The following is a 7,058-nucleotide window of genomic DNA, read 5'->3' on the forward strand; positions in this document are numbered from 1 at the left end:
TCCTGCTGACTCCACACTGCTCCCTCTTCCCAGCACGCTGCCAGACAGGTTAGAGAAGGCGGATTAGACATTGCTGACGGTGCCGAGAAACCCTCATTTCTATCCTGCCGTGGCGAGAACAGGATGGCCTTAGGGAAATCACTCCAGTAATTCCCTGGGGATTGCTCTGGGCTTTGTTAGCCAAGCAAAAGGCTCAAGGATCAGGAGGGGAAAGCAATAATATCAACACTCGTCTCCCAGCGTGCCCGAGCGAGGCACTGGGAAAATAATCTCCTTAAGCGTGGCCGATCCTCTCCCGCTGTGCGTGCACACCCCTGAGTAGCGCCTACACCTGGGAGTAAGGTGTGGGTAACACCCCCCACACACCAGGCACCCACAGAGCACCTCGAGGTTTGGTCCCGGCAGTGTCACCTCAGCCTTGCTCCCTTTTCCACCCCAAAGTCTGTTCTTTATCAAAAGCATCGACTCCAACTCAACAGGTTTAACTCTGTTTCATCTCCTGGGTAGGGGCTGAAAATTCCTGGTGATTCCAGGCTTCTTTTTTCCTCTAAGAGTTTTCAGAACCAGGTTAATGTGCAGTTTTGTGGCCTGGGAATACGTAGTGCTGGGGAAAGCTTCTCAGGCAGAGTTGAAGGGATTAGGGAATGCACTTGCAGGTGGGATTTCCTCCCCAGCAGCTCCAAAACTCAAGGCACAAAGAGCAGATCTAAGAATGGGAATTGTCTGGTGGCTGCGGGGTCTGCCCCTCCTTGGCTAGATTTTCATCTTATCCGCATTTAGGGAAGTTTTGGGCCGCAGTGATATAGCATTTTTAAAAGCAGGGGGTTTGTAAGATCAAGGTGTGCCCCAGGAAACCCCCTGGATTTGCTCCTGGGTGCCCAAGATCCCAGCACATGCCAGCTGCTGCTCAGGGTTGCCCCTCCAAAGGCAGTGATTTTATCTCCCCCTCCCAGCGCTTTACCTTTATTCCTGATTATTTTAGAGACGCTTAACAAGTGTGATGGGAACAGCTTTGGGGGCAGATTATTGCAGCAATGGCTGCAATGCAAATCCCATTAGGTGCCGCGGAGCCGTGCCACACATCTGACAGGGATATCTGCGGCCCATCTCACCCCGCTCAGCTCCTGAAGGGATCTCTGCTGCCTGGGAAGCTGCAGTGAAACTTAATCGGGAATTACACCCTCTAAATACCCGCTGAGGAGAGAGTGGACTTTTCAAACCCAAAGCCGTTAATCTTCTGTGGTAATGAGGGGAAAAGCAATGGAGATGGTGGTGGAACTCGCCGAGGGGGAACTGGGAGCTCCGGTGATTGGGGGCTGCAGGAAAACTCCGGCTCTTCCTCTGTTTATCGCATTCTCCACTTCATTACCATTCCCAACTATTTTTAACCCCCCACACCTCGTACACGGCCGGCTGGAAAGAGAAAAGCAGCTCCCAGCAGCCGGCAGAGAAGGCCTTTCCTTCCCTTTTTTCCCTTTAATTAATTCCACAGGGATTGGAGGAGGGAGGAGACCTCGGGACTGTCGGGGCAGGGCAGCAGGTGGATCCTGTGCAATCACAGCGCCGCAGGAACGCTGCCCCCGCATCCCACAGGAGAGCCCAAGGATGCTCGGAGTTAAGGAGAGGCTGGTGGGTCTCTGGCACGGAGAGGGTGTTGGAGCAGAGCCAGGTGTGGCTCCTGGAGCTCACAGCTCCCAGGGAGAAATCCGGAGGGCAAAGGTGCTCCGTAACTCAAACTTTCTGCTCCCTGGGGGTTTGTGATGCCAGAGAAAGGGGCTTTGTGGGCCCTGGACTCGGAGAGTGCAATTCCCAAATCACAGGAGCAGCGCCTCCAGTGCCTCCTGCCTGATGAGATCCTGCTTTCAGTGGGCTAATGATTAAGAAATAACCTAACGATTAAGAAATAATCGAATGATTAAAAAATAACCATATTATTAAGATCACCATTGCACTGATGCAGCACGAGCTGCAGAGAATTCCACCCCAAACCGTCTTCCAGGGATGGGGAATGCACAGCCTTTCTGCTTGATCATGGATGGTGGGGAAAAAGGTTCAGCAAAAAAAAGGAGAAGCAAACTTCAGCTGCGCCTGGCTGGGAACACTGGAGAGGACACAGCTTCAAGTAATGATTATTTTTATTTTGGAAGACATTATCCGAGGGCCTGTTTCCAAGGAAAGCAATCTGGGTTGTGTCTGGGCTGAGCACACGATGTCATCCTGCTGCAAAAACAGCAAACACGGTACCAGGATGGCCAAACGGGAATGTCATGTGGGAGACACATGGAGAGAGCCTTGCTGCGGGAAGGGCTCAGCTGGAGAACAGCTCTGGCCTGGGCACAGCCCCGGGAGAAGCTGTGTGTGCAGCGCCTGGAGCCGGGCCAGGGAGAGCAGCGAGGAGCATCCGACACGGAAAACATGCCCTGAGAGGGGACATGGAAAGAGCTGGGCTTGTTTAGTCTGGGAAAAGGTGGGAGAGGGAAACGTGCTCTTCCATGTGGTGGAGGCTGCGGCAGAGGGGGAGTGCTGGATCCTCCCAATGGCCACAGACATGGGACAAGGTCCTGGACAGCTGACCACACCTAAAATTAGGGGTGTTGCATAGGAATCAATGGATTTATTATCCAACAAAAGAGGGAACACCATTTCCTAATATTTTCCCCCTATTTTTATCCCCATGACTGAGCGGGAGAGGCACGCTGGCATGGAGCTGGAGCATGGAGCTGGGGCATGGAGCAGGATAATCTCTCCCTGCTGCCCCTGCTCTGCAGAAAACCTGCGGGAGTGAGCAGAAATCCGGCGGGTGGCAGCTCTCCCGCGGCAGGTTGGATCCCAGGACAGCTGCCCGTGGGGAGGGAGGAACCTGTGACCTCGCTGCGCTGAGGCAGCAGCGGAGCTGCCGCAGCAAAGCCGCCGTAAGCGCTTCCAGCGCAGCTGGGAGGAGGGCACGGAGCAGGCGGGATACCTGCGGCGCGGGGGCTCGCCGGAACAGCGGCAGGAGCAGGAATCGAAGCACTTCTGGGAACTCACGGGGCAGGGAGGGCTGTCCGTGGCTGCTGGAGAGCTGGAGTCACTCCAGCACCAGCCGAGCCAACTGAGGGTGGGGGTCCCCACAACGCCCCGAGCGCTCCGGGAAGACTCGGAAAGAAAGGAAGAAGCCAAAGGAGTTCAGGGTTTGGGAGACCCGTTTTCATTAGGGTTTCCATCGCAATTTTGCCTAATTAGTCTCCAATAATTAATGCTGCGAGTGCAACGGAGATGGAATCAGACAAAATGCTGGTGAGGAAGCCCCATGGAAGCCATCCATCTTTGGGTAGTAATGATTATGTTCTTTTTTATTATTAAAGATCCCATTAGAAAGAATTTATGATTTTTCCCCTTTGTGAGAGAAATAATCAACATTCCGTTGGCTGCTCCCGGTTTTGGTGCGGAGCAGCCGCGGATCCGTAATTAGCCACAGTTAAAAAGAGATTTTGCCTGAATGGCTTTTGGGGAACATTACATCCAAATTACAGCCCCGCCGATTTATTTCCAGGGAAAATACGCTCCTAATAAATAACTCAAATCCAGTTGGTTTGAAAAAACATTTAGATCCAGAAGAAAACAGGCAGGGAAGGAGAATGAGGGCGCTGAGGGGCTGGAAACCCGCCGGGGAGAGGGGTGTGCCGGCGAGTGGGTCCAGAGTTCTCGCAGCTTCCACACGGAAAGCACAACATTCCTGCCAATCCCGTGAAAGGAACGAGACCTGGGCATGATGAAGAAAGCCAAGGAACAGGTACGTGAGCAAGCTCTGGAATTTCACAGCCATGGAAATGTCCTGGGAGAGGACCTGGCCTGCTCCCACTGCTCCCGGGCTTGGAGAACGGTCCCAGCAAGGAGCTCTCCATGGAGAACAAAAGGAGAAGTGCTTCCAAACAGGAAAAGGGAACACTGGGATGATAAGGGTGGCCTCTCTCAGAGCAAGGAGATCTGCGTTCCCCAGGTGGGGAGAGCACATTCCAGCCAAGCCAGGGCCTCCTGGGCACTGCCAGACCTCCCACTGCTCCATGCCTTCTGTGAGCCACCACTCCTCGGTGGAACGCAGTGGCCTTTCAGGGCCCTTCCATGATTTTAAGGCCAGCAGAAAGGAGCAGCCCCGGCACAGCTCCGGCGCTTCCGTGGGGAGTCAGCTCTGCGGGCGCCACGTCTCCTCCGCACGGCCGTTCCCAGAGGCAGTGCTGACATTCCCAAGATGTCGGGAACGGTCCCGGCTCTGTCCGGATATAAATAGCACGTTTTGCCGGGATCGTGTTCCAGCTCAAGGTGCAGCTTCATACCTTCCATGGGTGCCATCTCCGCAGCTGCACTTGGAAGTGCCTTTAATGGGAAGCCATTACAAGAGGAAGTCATTTGGAGATCATTCCCATGCTGGGAAATTTTGTTTCCGGAGCCATTTAATGCAAATTTCAGTCTTTGCTTGTTGGGAGTTGATGAATTCCAACGGCGCTTGCCTCGAGTGAAAAGATCCGAGTTTTATGCCGTCGGATTCGCTGCGGATCTTAAAAACAATGCCTGCACAACTTCCATTTAATGTGGGAATTCAGCTTTTAATTTCCAGCCCACAGTGATGTGCAGCCCGGAGTTTGGCAGGCAGCTTAATTCCGTATCCAGGAAGGATGTAGCAGGGAGCCTTTTCCATCCCGAATCAAATGGAATTGGTGATTTGCATGCACCTTTGGAGTCAAAATCAAACATTTGCCCTGGCTTGGCCCTCGTTTAATTAAAATGATGAGAACGTGCGATAGGCTTTTGGTCTGAGGCAAAAAGGATGCACAGCCCTGAAATTTGGAACAAACATAAAAAAAATTGCGAAAGGCATGGTTGGAAGTGATAAGAAATGCCAAGACTATGTATTACATGGGATCACGGGATGAAAATAGAAAATATCCTTAAAAAAATCCCAGCGTGCTGTGAAACTGTTGTAGGAAGGGCTGGATTGGATTACAGGCTTTATGGATAATGTCCCTGCACCCAGCACTGTCCAGGCTCGTCACCCAGGCTGAGGGGGCTAGGAGAGGGAAGGGAACGGGAATTTTCTCTTGGATACGGGCTGGAAAAACTGGTGGGTTCCGATTTGCATTTGTGAGCACAGATTCATTTCTTTAATTGGGAGTTTATTGCGTTTGGAATGAGTTGAAATGCAAGGAAAACAACTGCTCATTCCTAGGGAGCACCATCCATTTTGGGAGCCGAGGCTTCCCTCTCTGCTGTTCCCATCCCTTCTGGCTCCAGGGATTTGGGGCTTTTGTCAACATTGGAGCGCCAACCTTGCCCTTCAAACCACGGAATGAGGAACAGGGGCACGTCCCAGCCAGGAGGGGGGTGTGCCCAAGAGCCCTGCTCCAGTGCAGGAACTGCAGGATGAAGGACTTAATCCACGTCTGCTTCCCCCAGCCCACCCAGACTTGTTTTCCACCATCCTCTGCAGCAACCACTTGTGCTCAGGCTGAAGCACAAGCAGGCAAGGGGTGGAAAGTTTGAAGAACGCATTTCCTCCACCGAAAAAAAAATTTTATTTTAAATACTGTAATTTCAAACGGCCCTTAAAAGAGCTGATTGAAATAGAGGGGGGTTTTTTTCCCCAAAACCAAATCACCACTTGAACAGCTGAGCTATTTTTAGTCTCAAAGCTTTGCACTTTTAAGTTGCTTGTTTGATACCAGTAAAATAACGAACAAAGGAGGAATTCATCCAACCCCATTTAACCCTCCAGAATCTGGGGTCTGCTTTAGCCTGGCCGCTTGGGATGCTTTGGAGCCATGGGAAGGACGCTGGCTCCTCCAGGACATCCATCCCACCTGCCCTGGACACGGCCCGGAGGCGTGGCAGTGCTGATCTGGGTTTAAAGGGTCATTTTCATACCCACCATCCCAATTCCCTGTCAGCCACACACAGCGGCTCCACAGGGGAAAATTCCTCCCCACAGGAATTCTCCCCGTGGGAAGAGCCCCACACTGGATCTCCACCAGCCCATCCTGTTTCCTACAGCACCACAAGAGCTGACTTTATTTTAATTTGTAAATACTTTGATGTCTGGGGACTTGGCTCTTGCACAGTGCTAAACTTCCAGCAGGAGGGAACAGTTTCCAGGACTTTTAACTTGCCTTGATTTCCCACTATTCTTCATCTCAGGGGGGAACCGCTCATTTCCAAGTGGGATTTTCTCCTGCTCTTGGGCTTGCTGCTCTTGCAGGAGTCACGCGAGGCTCCGCTCCTGCAAACCAGCCCGTGCATCTGCTTTGGGAAGGACTGGTGGGAATGGGAGTAGAAGGGGCCAAGCAGCAAAACTCCGGATGCTTTGGGAAGGGGAGAGGAGGAAGGAGGGATGAGCTGGACTGGGAACTGGAACTGGGGGCTTTGTCCCACTGCGGCCATCCCTGCCCTTCCTGCAGCGTCTGAAGGAAGAGGGGAGTGTCAGAAAGCTTCCTTTTCCCTGAAACTGCAGCAATATTCCCAGGACACCCGTTTTCCCATCTCCCCCTGTGATATCCCGGGGTGTCACCTTGAAAGCAAGCCAGTGCTCAGGACAGCAGCTCTTCTCCTGGTTTCAGTGCCTGGCTGCTCATGGATAAATGCGAGGGATTCTCTAACCCGGTGTGAGGACAGAGCCCGGCACAGCCCTGGCTCTGCTCACAGCAGGAACCGGGGCTGGGAGGAGCTGGTGCTGTCCCCGGGGGCAGCCTCAAGCAGGACAGGAGGGAAACCGGGCCAGGCAGTTCCATGCCTGGCGATCATGGTTCCCAGACCAGGATAATCATGGATCCCAGGCCAGGATAAAGGCCCTTTTAAGCTTCCGGGATGCAGCACATCCCTAACACGTCGGCCGGGCCTGCTGCCATCCTGCCGGGCTTTTAGGGCTGTCAGGAGTGTCCTGTCCCTTACGGAGAGGTGCCTCAGGTACCGTGGGCTGCCCAACGAGCTCCGTGCCAGGGTCAGAGGGAGCCGGGGCTGCACATCCATCCATCCATCCATCCATCCATCCATCCATCCATCCATCCATCCATCCCTCCATCCATCCATCA

The 7,058-nt window shown here is 53.2% G+C and overlaps 1 protein-coding gene and 1 long non-coding RNA gene across 4 annotated transcripts in view; one reads left to right on the forward strand and one right to left on the reverse strand.

Annotated features, from left to right (window-relative positions):
* LOC108448076 overlaps nt 1-7,058 on the forward strand; it is a 101,104-nt gene that overhangs the window by 87,655 nt on the left and 6,391 nt on the right. The window lies entirely within an intron of this gene.
* The window catches only part of LOC108448079, a 4,065-nt gene continuing 1,463 nt past the window's right edge, over nt 4,457-7,058 (reverse strand). The window contains exon 2 of the long non-coding RNA XR_001863864.1: nt 4,457-4,814. This is a non-coding gene — a long non-coding RNA (uncharacterized LOC108448079). The remainder of the gene's footprint in view (nt 4,815-7,058) is intronic.

The sequence above is a fragment of the Corvus brachyrhynchos genome, unplaced genomic scaffold (assembly GCF_000691975.1).
Source record: "Corvus brachyrhynchos isolate BGI_N302 unplaced genomic scaffold, ASM69197v1 scaffold297, whole genome shotgun sequence".
NCBI lineage: Eukaryota > Metazoa > Chordata > Aves > Passeriformes > Corvidae > Corvus > Corvus brachyrhynchos.